We start from the raw sequence: 14,983 nt of genomic DNA, 5'->3' as shown, positions 1-14,983 counted from the left end.
AAGGCTCCAATCACATCTACAAGACGTTACCGACCATGACCGATGGATCCTGTAGCTAAGGCTCTGATCACATCTACAAGACGTCACTGACCGATGGATCCTGTAAATGAGGCTCCAATCACATGTTCAAGATGTCACCGACCATGACCGATGGATCCTGTAACTAAGGCTCCGATCACATCTACAAGACGTCACCGACCGATGGATCCTGTAACTGAGGCTCCGATCACATCTACAAGACGTCACCGACCACGACAGATGGATCCTGTAACTAAGGCTACGATCATATCTACAATACGTCACTGACCACGACCGATGGATCCTGTAACTAAGGCTCCGATCACATCTACAAGACGTCACTGACCGATGGATCCTGTAACTAAGGTTCCGATCACATCTACAAGACGTCACTGACCGATGGATCCTGTAATTGAGGCTTTGATCACTTCTACAAGACGGCATTGACCACGGCAGATGGATCCTGTAACTAAGGTTCCGATCACATCTACAAGACGTCACTGACCACGACCGATGGATCCTGTAACTAAGGCTCCGATCACATCTACAAGACGTCACCGACCACGACCGATGGATCCTGTAACTAAGGCTCCGATCACATCTACAAGACGTCAGTGACTGATGGATCCTGTAACTAAGGCTCCGATCACATCTACAAGACGTCACCGACCACGACCGATGTGTCCTGTAACTAAGGTTCCGATCACATCTACAAGACGTCACCGACCACGACCGATGGATCCTGTAACTAAGGCTCCGATCACATCTACAAGACGTCAGTGACTGATGGATCCTGTAACTAAGGCTCCGATCACATCTACAAGACGTCACCGACCACGACCGATGGATCCTGTAACTAAGGCTCCGATCACATCTTCAAGACGTCACCAACCACGACCGATGCATCCTGTAACTAAAGGTACCGTCACACTAAGCGACGCTGCAGCGATACCGACAACGATGTCGATCGCTGCAGTGTCGCTGTTTGGTCGCTGGGGAGCTGTCTCACAGACAGCTCTCCAGCGACCAACGATGCCGGTTCCCTGGTAACCAGGGTAAACATCGGGTTACTAAGCGCAGGGCCGCGCTTAGTAACCCGATGTTTACCCTGGTTACCAGCATAAAAGTAAAAAAAACAAACACTACATACTTACATTCCGCTGTCTGTCCTCCGGCACTCTGCTTTCCTCTGCACTGTGTAAGCACAGCGGCCAGAAAGCACAGCGGTGACGTCAGACAGCGGAATGTAAGTATGTAGTGTTTTTTTTTTACTTTTATGCTAGTAACCAGGGTAAACATCGGGTTACTAAGCGCGGCCCTGCGCTTAGTTACCCGATGTTTACCCTGGTTACCAGTGAAGACATCGCTGAATCGGCGTCACACACGCCGATTCAGCAATGTCTGCAGGGAGTCCAGCGATGAAATAAAGTTCTGGACTTTCTGCAGCGACCAACGATGTCACAGCAGGATCCTTATCGCTGCTGCGTGTCAAACTGAACGATATCGCTAGCGAGGACGCTGCAACGTCACGGATCGCTAGCGATATCGTTCAGTGTGACGGTACCTTAAGGCTCCGATCAACATATACAAGACGTCACCAACCATAACCGATGGATCCTGTAACTAAGGCTCTGATCACATCTACAAGACGTCACCGACCACGACCGATGGATCCTGTAACTAAGGCACCGATCACATCTACAAGTCGTCACCGACCACGACAGAAGGATCCTGTAACTAAGGCTCCGATCACATCTACAAGACGTCACCGACCACGACCGATGGATCCTGTAACTAAGGCTCCGATCACATCTACAAAACGTCACCGACCATGACCGATGGATCCTGTAACTAAGGCTCCGATCACATCTACAAGACGTCACTGACCGATGGATCCTGTAACTGAGGCTCCGATCACATCTACAAGACGTCAGTGACCACAACCGATGGATCCTGTAACTAAGGCTCCGATCACATCTACAAGACGTCACCGACCATGACCGATGGATCCTGTAACTAAGGCTCCGATCACATCTACAAGACGTCACTGACCGATGGATCCTGTAACTAAGGCTCCGATCACATCTACAAGGCGTCACCGACCACGACCGATGGATCCTGTAACTAAGGCTCCGATCACATCTACAAGACGTCACCAACCACGACCGATGGATCCTGTAACTAAGGCTCCGATCACATCTACAAGACGTCACTGACCGATGGATCCTGTAACTAAGGCTCCGATCACATCTACAAGGCGTCACCGACCATGACCGATGGATCCTGTAGATAAGGCTCTGATCACATCTACAAGACGTCACTGACCGATGGATCCTGTAAATGAGGCTCCAATCACATGTTCAAGATGTCACCGACCACGACCGATGGATCCTGTAACTAAGGCTCCAATCACATCTACAAGACGTCACTGACCGATGGATCCTGTAACTAAGGCTCCGATCACATCTACAAGGCGTCACCGACCACGACCGATGGATCCTGTAACTAAGGCTCCAATCACATCTACAAGGCGTCACCGATCATGACCGATGGATCCTGTAACTAAGGTTCCGATCACATCTACAAGATGTCACCAACCGATGGATCCTGTAACTAAGGCTCCGATAACATCTACAAGACGTCACCGACCACGACCAATGGATCCTGTAACTAAGGCCCCGATCACATCTACAAGACGTCACCGACCACGACCGATGGATCCTGTAACTAAGGCTCCGATCACATCTACAAGACGTCACTGACCACGACCAATGGATCCTGTAACTAAGGCCCCGATCACATCTACAAGACGTCACCGACCACGACCAATGGATCCTGTAACTAAGGCCCCGATCACATCTACAAGACGTCACCGACCACGGCCGATGGATCCTGTAACTAAGGCCCCGATCACATCTACAAGACGTCACCAACCACGACCGATGGATCCTGTAGCTAAGGCCCCGATCACATCTATAAGACGTCACCGACCACGGCCGATGGATCCTGTAACTAAGGCCCCGATCACATCTACAAGACGTCACCGACCACGACCGATGGATCCTGCAACTAAGGCTCCGATCACATCTACAAGATGTCAGTGACCACGGCCGATGGATTCTGTAACTAAAGCCCCGATCACATCTACAAGATGTCACCGACCACGACCGATGGATCCTGTAACTAAGGCTCCGATCACAACTACAAGACGTTACCGACCACGACCGATGGATAATGTAACTAAGGCTCCGATCACATCTACAAGACGTCACCGACCACAACCAATGGATCCTGTAACTAAGCCTTCGATCACATCTACTAGACGTCACCGACCACGACCAATGGATCCTGCAACTAAGGCTCTGATCACATCTACAAGACGTCACCGACCACGCCCAATGGATCCTGTAACTAATGCTATGATCACATCTACAAGACATCACCGACCACGACCGATGGATCCTGTAACTAAGGCTCCGATCACATCTACAAGACGTCACCGACCACGACCGATAGATCCTGCAACTAAGGCTCCGATCACATCTACAAGACGTCACCGACCATGACCAATGGATCCTGTAACTAAGGCTGCGATCACATCTACAAGACGTCACCGACCACGACCGATGGATCCTGTAACTAAGGCTCCGATCACATCTACAAGACGTCACCGACCACGACCGATGGATCCTGTAACTAAGGCTCCGACCACATCTACAAGACGTCACTGACCACGACCGATGGATCGTGTAACTAAGGCTCCGATCACATCTACAAGATGTCACCGACCACGACCGATGGATCCTGTAACTAAGGCTCCGATCACATCTACAAGACGTCAGTGACTGATGGATCCTGTAACTAAGGCTCCGATCACATCTACAAGACGTCACCGACCACGACCGATGGATCCTGTAACTAAGGCTCCGATCACATCTACAAGACTTCACCGACAACGACCGATGGGTCCTGTAACTAAGGCTCCAATCACATCTACAAGATGTCAGTGACTGATGGATGCTGTAACTAAGGCTCCGATCACATCTACAAGACGTCAGTGACTGATGGATCCTGTAACTAAGGCCCCGATCACATCTACAAGACGTCACCGACCACGACCGATGGGTCCTGTAACTAAGGCTCCGATCACATCTACAAGACGTCACCGACCACGACCGATGGATCCTGTAACTAAGGCTCTGATCACACCTACAAGACTTCACTGACCACGACCGATGGATCCTGTATCTAAGGCTCCGATCACATCTACAAGACGTCAGCGACCACGACCGATGGATCCTGTAACTAAGGCTCCGATCACATCTACAAGATGTCACCGACCACGACCGATGGATCCTGTAACTAAGGCTCCGATCACATCTACAAGACGTCACCGACCACGACCGATGGATCCTGTAACTAAGGCTCTGATCACATCTACAAGACGTCACCGACCATGACCGATGGATCCTGTAACTAAGGCTCCGATCACATCTACAGACGTCACCGACCACGACCGATGGATCCTGTAACTAAGGCTCCGATCCCATCTACAAGACGTCACTGACTACGACCGATGGATCCTGTAACTAAGGCTCCGATCACATCTACAAGACGTCACCAACCACGACCGATGGATCCTGTAACTGAGGCGCCGATCCCATCTACAAGATGTCATCGACCACGACCGATGGATCCTGTAACTAAGGCACCGATCCCATCTACAAGACGTCACCGACCACGACCGATGGATCCAATAACTAAGGCTCCGATCACATCTACAAGACGTCACTGACCACGACCAATGGATCCTGTAACTAAGGCTCCGATCACATCTACAAGACGTCACCGACCACGACCGATGGATCCAATAACTAAGGCTCCGATCACATCTACAAGACGTCACCGACCACGACCGATGGATCCTGTAATTAAGGCTCCGATCACATCTACAAGACGTCACCGACCACAACCGATGGATCCTGTAACTAAGGCTCCGACCACATCTACAAGACGTCACTGACCACGACCGATGGATCGTGTAACTAAGGCTCCGATCACATCTACAAGATGTCACCGACCACGACCGATGGATCCTGTAACTAAGGCTCCGATCACATCTACAAGACTTCACCGACAACGACCGATGGGTCCTGTAACTAAGGCTCCGATCACATCTACAAGATGTCACCGACCACGACCGATGGATCCTGTAACTAAGGCTCCGATCACATCTACAAGACTTCACCGACAACGACCGATGGGTCCTGTAACTAAGGCTCCGATCACATCTACAAGACTTCACCGACAACGACCGATGGGTCCTGTAACTAAGGCTCCAATCACATCTACAAGATGTCAGTGACTGATGGATGCTGTAACTAAGGCTCCGATCACATCTACAAGACGTCAGTGACCACGACCGATGGATCCTGTAACTAAGGCTCCGATCACATCTACAAGACGTCAGTGACCACGACCGATGGATCCTGTAACTAAGGCTCCGATCACATCTACAAGACGTCACCGACCACGACCGATGGATCCTGTAACTAAGGCTCCGATCACATCTACAAGACGTCACCGACCACGACCGATGGATCCTGTAACTAAGGCCCCGATCACATCTACAAGACGTCACCGACCACGACCGATGGATCCTGTAACTAAGGCTCCGATCACATCTACAAGACGTCACCGACCACGACCGATGGATCCTGTAACTAAGGCTCCGATCACATCTATAAGACGTCACTGACCACGACCGATGGATCCTGTAACTAAGGCTCCGATCACATCTACAAGACGTCACCGACCACGACCGATGAATCCTGTATCTGAGGCTCCGATCACATCTACAAGACGTCACCGACCACGACCGATGGATCCTGTAACTAAGGCTCCGATCACATCTACAAGACGTCACCGACCACGACCGATGGATCCTGTAACTAAGGCTCCGATCACATCTACAAGACGTCAGTGACCGATGGATCCTGTAACTAAGGCTCCGATCACATCTACAAGACGTCACTGACCACGACCGATGGATCCTGTAACTAAGGCTCCGATCACATCTACAAGACGTCACCGACCACGACCGATGGATCCTGTAACTAAGGCTCCGATCACATCTACAAGACGTCACCGACCACGACCGATGGATCCTGTAACTAAGGCTCCGATCACATCTACAAGACGTCACCGACCACGACCGATGGATCCTGTAACTAAGGCTCCGATCACATCTACAAGACGTCACCGACCACGACCGATGGATCCTGTAACTAAGGCTCCGATCACATCTACAAGACGTCAGTGACTGATGGATCCTGTACCGGAGTCTCTGTCGCTCCTCTCCTCGGTGCTGCCGTCACTCAGGTGCTGGTTCTCGCTCAGTACTGAGCCGCCTCCCGCTCTCTGTACATTCGGCCTCTGCTGGGCGCGGTTCTCTGTATATTCGTTGATATTTAGGAGATGAGATTTTCTCTTTTCCAGGACGAATCTGTTGTGGTGGATGATCTGAAGGACCTGTGGTGATGTCACGGTCATGTGATCAGGGGCGGAGCTCAGTGGTGTGATGGGATGAAGAACCTGTGGTGACCTCACGCTCACGGTCATGTGATTAGTAGGTCGCCTTGCTGTGTGCAGCTCTTTTGTTCTCGCTGTTATCAGCCAGTACATAGAGATGTACACAGGGCCGGCTCCAGGTTTTCGGGGCCCCGGGGTAAAGAGTCTCAGTGGCCCCTATAACACAGACCACGATTCATGATGCACAGATAAGTAATCTCGGCACAGGACAATGTAGAGATTTCACTTCTTCCTTTACATCAGTGACATCTATGGTTGGTTCCACATCACAGTGACGCACATATACGTCGTGTGGGATTTGTGCTTCAGCCGGGGTTTAGGTGTAAATGTTCCACTTGTGTAATTTGTAGACTGAGCTCTCACGTGTGGGGTCCTTTCTCCAGTACTTGTCGCTGACTTGTATTGTTCATGATCGTTGTCTTTGTCTTTATTATGTGCAGCCCTCCTCACATGTAAAGCGCCATGGAATAACTAATTATTATTATTATTTATTGTTATAGCGCCATTTATTCCATGGCGCTTTACATGTGAGGAGGGGTATACATAATAAAAACAAGTACAATAATCTTGAACAATACAAGTCACCACTGGTACAGGAGGAGAGAGGACCCTGCCCGCGAGGGCTCACAATCTACAAGGGATGGGTGAGGATACAGTAGGTGAGGGTAGAGATGGTCGTGCAGCGGTTTGGTCGATCGGTGGATTACTGCAGGTTGTAGGCTTGTCGGAAGAGGTGGGTCTTCAGGCTCTTTTTGAAGGTTTCGATGGTAGGTGAGAGTCTGATGTGTTGTGGTAGAGGGTTCCAGAGTAGGGGGGATGCATGAGAGAAATCTTGTATACGATTGATACGATTGTGAGAAGAGGACATAAGAGGGGAGTAGAGTAGGAGATCTTGTGAGGATCGGAGGTTGCATGCAGGAAAGTACCGGTGTAACAGGCCAGATTAACCTCCCCACCCAGAATATACAAAGGGTATTATTTGGACTAGGCCAGTTTATACCCCTCTGGGCCAGAATATATCCCAGCTGCTGTAGATCAGATTTTTCATGCTTTTGAGAACCATTGAGTGATATACGTGATGACGGGGCCCCAGGCAGCACACAGGGGCATCAGGCAGAGCACAGGGGGGGCAGAGACAGCGCATGGGGCCCCAGACATGGCACAGGATTGAGTGATATACCCAGGCAGCACACGGGGGCAGAGACAGCGAACGGGGTCCCAGGCAGCGCACAGGGCCCCAGGAAATGCACAAGGGCCCTAGGCAGAATACAGATGCCCCTGGCAGCACACATGGGCCTCAGGCAACACATGGGGGGAAAGAGACAGCGAACGGGGTTCCAGGCAGCACACGGGGCCCCAGGTAGCACACTGGGGCCCGAGGCAATGCACGGGGCCCCAAGCAGCGCTCGGGGGCCCCAGACATCACACATTGTACAGAGGCCCCAGACATCACACAGGTGCCCCAGACATTGCACAGGATTGAGTGATTTACTCAAGAACGAGGCCCCAAACATCGCACGGGGGGTCCCAGACAGCGCACAGGGGCCCTAGACAGTGCATGGGGGTCCCAGACAGCGCACAGGGGCCTTGCGCGCTGTCTCTTCCCCCTTGCATGCTGTCTCTCCCCCCAGTGCGCTGTCTGGGGTCCCATGCGCTGTCCCTGCCCCTCTGTCCACTGCCAGGGGCCCCTGTGTGCTGCCTGGGGCCACTGTACGCTGCCTGGGGCCCCGTGCGCTGCCAGGGGCCCCTGTATGTTGCCTGGCGCCCTTGCGCTGCCTGGGGCCCCTGTGTGCTGCCTGGGACCCCGTTCGCTGCACCCCATGTGCTGCCTGGGGTCTTGTGTGATGCCAGGGGCCCCTGTATGCTGCTTGGGCTCACTGTTTGATACCTGGCACCCTGTGTGCTGCCTGACGCCCCTGGTTGCTGCCTGGGACCTTGTTCGCTGTCTCTGCCCCTCGTGTGCTGCCTGGGGCCCTGTTATTGAATATATCACTCAATGGTTCTCAAAAACCTGAAAAATCTGATCTACAGCAGCTGGGGTATATTCTGACCCGGAGGAGTATAATCTGGCCTAGGCCACTTTAACCTTGGGTATATTCTGGGCGGGGGGTTAATCTGGCCTAGGCCACTTTAACCTTGGGTATATTCTGGGCGGGGGGTTAATCTGGCCTAGGCCACATTAACCTTGGGTATATTCTGGGCGGGGGGTTAATCTGGCCTGTTACACCGAGAGATGAGGTCACAGATGTATGGAGGAGACAGGTTGTGGATGGCTTTATATGTCATGGTTAGGCTTTTGTACTGGAGTCTCTGGGTGATGGGGAGTCAGTGAAGGGATTGACAGAGGGGAGAGGCCGGGGAATAGCGGGGGGGACAGGTGGATTAGTCGGGCAGCAGAGTTTAGAATAGATTGGAGGGGTGCGAGAGTGTTAGAGGGGAGGCCACAGAGCAGGAGGTCACAGTAGTCAAGGCGAGAGATGATGAGGGCATGGACTAGGGTTTTTGCAGATTCTTGGTTGTGGAATGTACGGATCCGTGAAATATTTTTGAGTTGAAGTCGGCAGGAAGTGGAAAGGGCTTGGATATGTGATTTGAAGGAGAGATCAGCGTCAAGGATTACCCCAAGACAGCGAGCTTGTGGGACTGGGGAGAGTGGGCAGCCATTTACTGTAATGGATAGGTTCGTTGGGGAGGTCGCGTGAGATGGGGGAAAGATGATAAATTCTGTTTTGTCCATGTTAAGTTTTAGAAATCTAGTGGAGAAGAAGGATGAAATAGTGGACAGACATTGAGGGATTCTGGTTAGTAGGGAGGTGATATCTGGTCCAGAGATGTAGATCTGTGTCGTCAGCATAGAGATGATATTATGCTGTAAGAATCAGGCTGCACTCAGATGTCACCCGAGTGCAGTCCTATAGTGAGTGTGACGATTCACAGGAGGAAAACGGGAAGTGGACCCTCTAGACCGCGACGACGAACCCATCACGGACGAGCTGACCAGATAGACCGCCCCCTATACAGGGAGAGTTAGGGGCAGGCCCGTGAGGGACTATCGCCACGGAAGCTGGAGGACCAGGACGGGAGAAGACCAAGATGAGGCGTGGATAGTAGGACCACAGAGTAATGCTATAGAATCAGGCTGCACTCAGATGACACCCGAGTGCAGTCCTATAGAGAGTACTGCAGAGACACATGACTGATGGGTAAACTGCACCAGTACAGGGACTGGCAAAGGGACTGAGGAAACACAGAGGCTAGCAGGATCCAGGAAAGACAGGAACTGCAGAGACACAGGACTAATGGGTAAACTGCAGCAGTAAGACAGGATAAACCCAAAGTCAGAGGGAAAACGAACTTCACAGAGACTAAGAGCGGACAGGAACACCTGAAGGAACAAATGATAACCAGGCACAGAGGGACGGCAGGAAGCAGTTTAAATACCTACAGGCAGGGTAGCACTTCCAGGTAACAGACCTCAAGTACCATAGAGAGGACAATAAGCAGAACCAACCACAGGGTATTAGTCCTCCAGGACCATAGAGGAGACAGAAGATCAGAAGTGCACACGCGTAGCACTGAACCTGGTATGCGTGCGCGCACGAGAAGCAGAGGCCGGGAGCGAGCGCGGAGGGAGAGACGCTGACTGGGAAGGCGGCAGCAACGGTATGACAGATGATACTGAAAGCCGTGAGATTCTATGAGCTGTCCCAGGCCGAAGGTGTAGATGGAGAAGAGCAGGGGCCCTAGGACTGAACCTTGCGGGACTCCGACAGATAGGGGGCGAGGTGAGGAGGTGGTGTGTGAGTGGGAGACACTGAATGTCCTGTCATTTAGGTATGATGAGATCCAGGATAGGGCCAATTCTGTGATGCCAAGGGATGAGAGGGTCTGTAATAATAGGGAATGGTCCACTGTGTCAAAGGCAGAGGACAGGTCCAGGAGGAGGAGGACAGAGTAGTGTCGCTTGGCCTTTGAGGTTACTAGGTCATTGGTGACCTTAGTTAGGGCAGTTTCAGTGGAGTGGTGTGACCGTAAGCCAGATTGTAAGCGGTCGAAGAGGGAGCAAGAAGAGAAGTGGGAGGACAGTTCAAGATGGACGTGTTGTGCCAGTAGTTTTGAGGTATAGGGGAGAAGTGATATAGGGCGATAGCTAGATACAGAGGATGGGACAAGGGAGGGCTTTTTGAGGATAGGTGTGATTGAGGCATGTTTAAAGCTTGAGGGGAAAACACCAGTTGTTAGTGATTGGTTAGGGTTGGGATGAAGACTGTGGTGTGGTTTAGGATGAAGTGGGATGGGTTCGGATCAAGTGCACAGGTGGTGAGATGCGATCTTAAGAGTAGAGTGGAGAGTCAATCTATAATGGTGGAGAAGTTGGTTTTGGAGGTGGAGGGCTGGGCAGTTGGGAGAAAGAGCTCTGGGAGTTGTTGACCAAAACTGTCTCTGATGTTATCAATCTTCTGCTTGAAAAATGAGGCAAAGTCTTCAGCTGAGATTAGTGGGGAGGGAGGAGGTGCTGGGGGATGGAGGAGAGAGTTGAAGGTGTTGAATAACTGTTTTGGGTTGTGAGACAGGGAGGATATGAGAGATGAGAAGTAGGTTTGTTTAGCTGTGGCGAGTGTGGCCTCGAAAGTAGTGACGGACTGATTGAATGCGATGAAGTGCTCGTTGGAGTGGGATCTTTTCCATCTCCACTCAGCAGCCCTGGAAGCTCGCCTCAGTTCTTTGGTCAGGCTGGTGTGCCAGGGCTAACTGTTGATTTTGAGCTTTGGTATCTGTGAGAGGGGCGACCGATTCCAAAGCTACAGCTATTGTGGTGTTATACAAAGCGGCAGGGAACTTATGTCTGTGAGAGGGAGGAGGGATTCAGACAGTGAGTGTAGATCGAGGTGTTTATGATTTCTGCGAGGGTGTGCAAGTTTGTGGGGTGGGGATTGTGGGCAAGGAGTGGAGAGGGAAGAGAATGTGAGTAGGTTGTGGTCAGAAAGAGGGAGAGGAGAGTTAGAGAGATTAGATAGGGAGCAGAGGCGGGTGAAGATGAGGTCCAGTGTGTGGCCATCTTTGTGAGTGGCTGCAGAAGATCATTGAGTGAGGCCGAAGGAGGAAGTGAGAGATAGAAGTTTGGTGGTAGCTGAGAGGGAAGTGTCAATGGGGATGTTGAAGTCTTCCATGATGGTAGTGGGGATGTCCGCGGAAAGGAAATTAAGTAGCCAGGTGGTGAAGTGGTCAAAGAAGGTGGAGCCTGGCCCTAGTGAGCGGCAAATGACAGCCAGTTGGAGGGTGAGTAGATGTGCACATAGTGCACCTCAAAGGAAGGGAGGGTAACAGAGGATGGCAGTGAGATTGGGGTGAAGGAGCAGTTATCTGACAGGAGAAAACCAACTCCTCCACCATGTTTGCTGCTGGGGCGGGGTGTGTGAGAAAGGTGGAATCCACCATACGAAAGTGCAGCAGGAGAGGCTGTGTCAGAAGGGGTGAGCTATGTTTCGGTGATGGCGAGGAAGGAAAGTTTGTGAGTAATTAAAAGATCATGGATATGGGAAAGTTTGTTGCAGACTGAGTGAGCGTTCCACAGAGCTCCTGTTATTGGGACTGGGGAAGCGGGGGCCGGGCAAATGGGTATAAGGTTAGAGAGATTACGGAAAGTTGTGATAGAGTGTGGATGGGAGGTAGAACTGACTGTGGGGATGGGGAGGAGGACCAGGATTTGGAGCAACATCACCGGCAGTGAGGAGGAGCAGAGAAAGTGTTAGAAGGTGGGAGCAGGAGAGGGCATGAGGGGCTGTCTGTGCTTGGAGACAGAGGATTGTATGTTGAGGAACAGTTCAGAGGAGGAGGTGAGATGGATGGGGAGGATTGAAGAAGAAATGAACAGTTCCTTACTAGGTGTAGAGATTAAGGAGGTTAGTAGAAAGTGAAGGATTATAGGGATGAGAGTGAAAACAAACAGAAACATTGTTTACAGTGACTGGCCAGTTACCTTCAGTTCCCTTTTGCTTCCATTCTGGAATTAATTCTGAGCATTACACTTCTATGATATGCTTATGTGATACACTGGGCAGACTGATGTCTTGGCAGACTTATGTATATATGTGAAACAAAGTACATTCAGGTAGGGTTGAGCGAAATGGGTCGGCCAGATTCAGAAGTCGCCGACTTTTGGCAAAGTCGGGTTTCATGAAACCCGACCCCTGTGTGGGGTCGGCCATGAGGTCGGCGATGTTTAAGATATCGGGAATCGGTATCGGAATTCATATTTAAGTGTAAAATAAAGAATAAAAATAAAAAATATTGATATACTCACCCTCGGACGCGCCCTGGTTCTCACCGGCAGCCTTCCTTCCTGAGAATGAGCGCCTGAAGGGCCTTCGATGACGTCGCGGCTTGTAATTGGTCGTGTGAGCGGTCACATGGGCGTTCACGCGACCAATCACAAGCCGCAACGTCATCTAAGGTCCTTCAGGCGCTAATTCTTAGGAAGGAAGCGTCCGAGGGCGCGTCCGAGGGTGAGTAAATTCCTAATAGGTATATACTCACCCTCGGACGCGCCCTGGTTCTAACCCGCAGCCTTCCTTCCTAAGAATCAGCGCCTGAAGGACCTTAGATGATGTCGCGGCTTGTGATTGGTCGCGTGACGCCCATGTGACCGCTCACACTACCAATCACAAGCCGCGACGTCATCGAAGGTCCTTCAGGCGCTCATTCATAGGAAGGAAGGCTGCCGGTGAGAACCAGGGCACGTCCGAGGGTAAGTATATCAATATTTTTTATTTTGATTCTTTATTTTACACTTAAATATGGATCCCAGGGCCTGAAGGAGAGTTTCCTCTCCTTCAGACCCTGGGAACCATTAGAAACCCAATGCACTGCATTGGGTTTCGTGTTTCGGCCGACCCCGACCCCGACTTTTCTATAGGATCGGCCGATTTCACTCGACCCGACTTTTGAAAAAGTCGGGTTTCGTGAAACCCGACCCGATCCTATAAAAAGAAAAGTCGCTCAACCCTACATTCAGGTGTGAAGATAATTAAAGGGAACCTGTCACCCCGATTTTTCAAGAAGAGCTAAAAATAGCGTTAAATAGGGGCAGAGCTGTGCTTTACATTAGTGTATTTTGGAGCCTTTATTCCCCACCTATGCTGCCGAAATACCTTTGTAAAGTCGCCGTTTTGGGCTGTCACTCACGCTGGTCAGGTCATATGGTCGTGGTGACAGCGCTATTTCTCCCCCAGATCTCCGTTGGTGGTGTAGTGGTGTGCGCATGTCCAAGTGGCAAATCCACTGCGCAGCTTCAAGGAAAATAGCGCGATCTGCGCTATTCAGCTGCTTATCGGTGGGCGCGGCCATCTTTGTGAGGCCGCGCGTGCGCAGATGGTTCTTCTCGGCTTCCTGGGGCTCCAGGAAAATGGCCACGGAATGCCGCACGTGCGCAGATGGAGATCGCGGCGACCATTTTCCTGCAGCCGAGATGCGAACAATTCAGGAGCCGAGGGTAGACCGGGCACGGAAACAAAATGGGCCATTTTAGAGAACCGATCTACTACTGTAAGTATGACGGTACAGCCTGAGGAACTTGGTAGATCAGTAATAAATTCCATGGCGATATGCTGCCACGGGGCAGAAGGAACTGGAAGAGGAAGCAGAGCGCCACGGGGTAACTGTCTTGGCACTTTGTTCTTGGCACAGGAAGGACAAGAAGCGACAAACTCTTCCACATCTTGACGTAACGTAGGCCACCAATAGTAGCGGGCGATGAAAAGGAAAGTCTTCTTAATCCCCGCATGACCTGCCAATTTCGAAGAATATCCCCAGCGAAGCACCATTTCTCTGTCACCTTCAGCCACAAGGGTTTTACCCGGAGGCGGACTGAACACCCTTAAAGGAGCTACAGTGACCATCTTGGAAGGATCCAAGATATGTGCTGGTTCTTTGTCGGTATCCTCCAGCTGGGAAAGCTTAGACAGTGCGTCAGCTTTGATATTCTTGTCACCAGGCCGACAACGAAGCTCGAAGTTGAAACGAGCAAAAAACAAGGACCATCGGGCCTGTCGTGGATTAAGTCTTTGCGCAGTCTGAAGATAGGCCGAATTTTTAGGGTCAGAGAAAATTACAAATGGATGTACGGCTCCCTCCAGAAGATACCTCCATTCTTCAAGTGCCAGCTTTATGGCCAAGAGTTCACGGTCTCCGATGGTATAATTGCGTTCTGAGGCAGAAAACGCTTTTGAAAAGAATCCACATGGAACCATTCGATCCACAGGGGACCTTTGGGAAAGCACTGCTCCAGCACCTGAGGAGGAGGCATCAACCTCAAGAATAAATGGCTTGTTAATCTCTGCACGGTGCAATACAGGAGCGGAGGAAAAAGACTGCT

At 51.2% G+C, this 14,983-nt stretch overlaps 1 protein-coding gene and 1 pseudogene across 1 annotated transcript in view; one reads left to right on the top strand and one right to left on the bottom strand.

The window, feature by feature from the left end:
* Positions 1 to 6,548, bottom strand: part of LOC138657471 (zinc finger protein 585A-like) — a 92,959-nt pseudogene extending 86,411 nt beyond the window's left edge.
* Positions 1 to 14,983, top strand: part of LOC138657427 (zinc finger protein 84-like) — a 729,030-nt gene that overhangs the window by 298,029 nt on the left and 416,018 nt on the right. The gene's annotated exons all lie outside the window — the stretch shown is intronic.

This window comes from Ranitomeya imitator, chromosome 1 (assembly GCF_032444005.1).
Source record: "Ranitomeya imitator isolate aRanImi1 chromosome 1, aRanImi1.pri, whole genome shotgun sequence".
NCBI lineage: Eukaryota > Metazoa > Chordata > Amphibia > Anura > Dendrobatidae > Ranitomeya > Ranitomeya imitator.
Note: the sequence above shows the minus strand (reverse complement) of the source record. Positions and strands in the feature narration are given on the sequence as shown.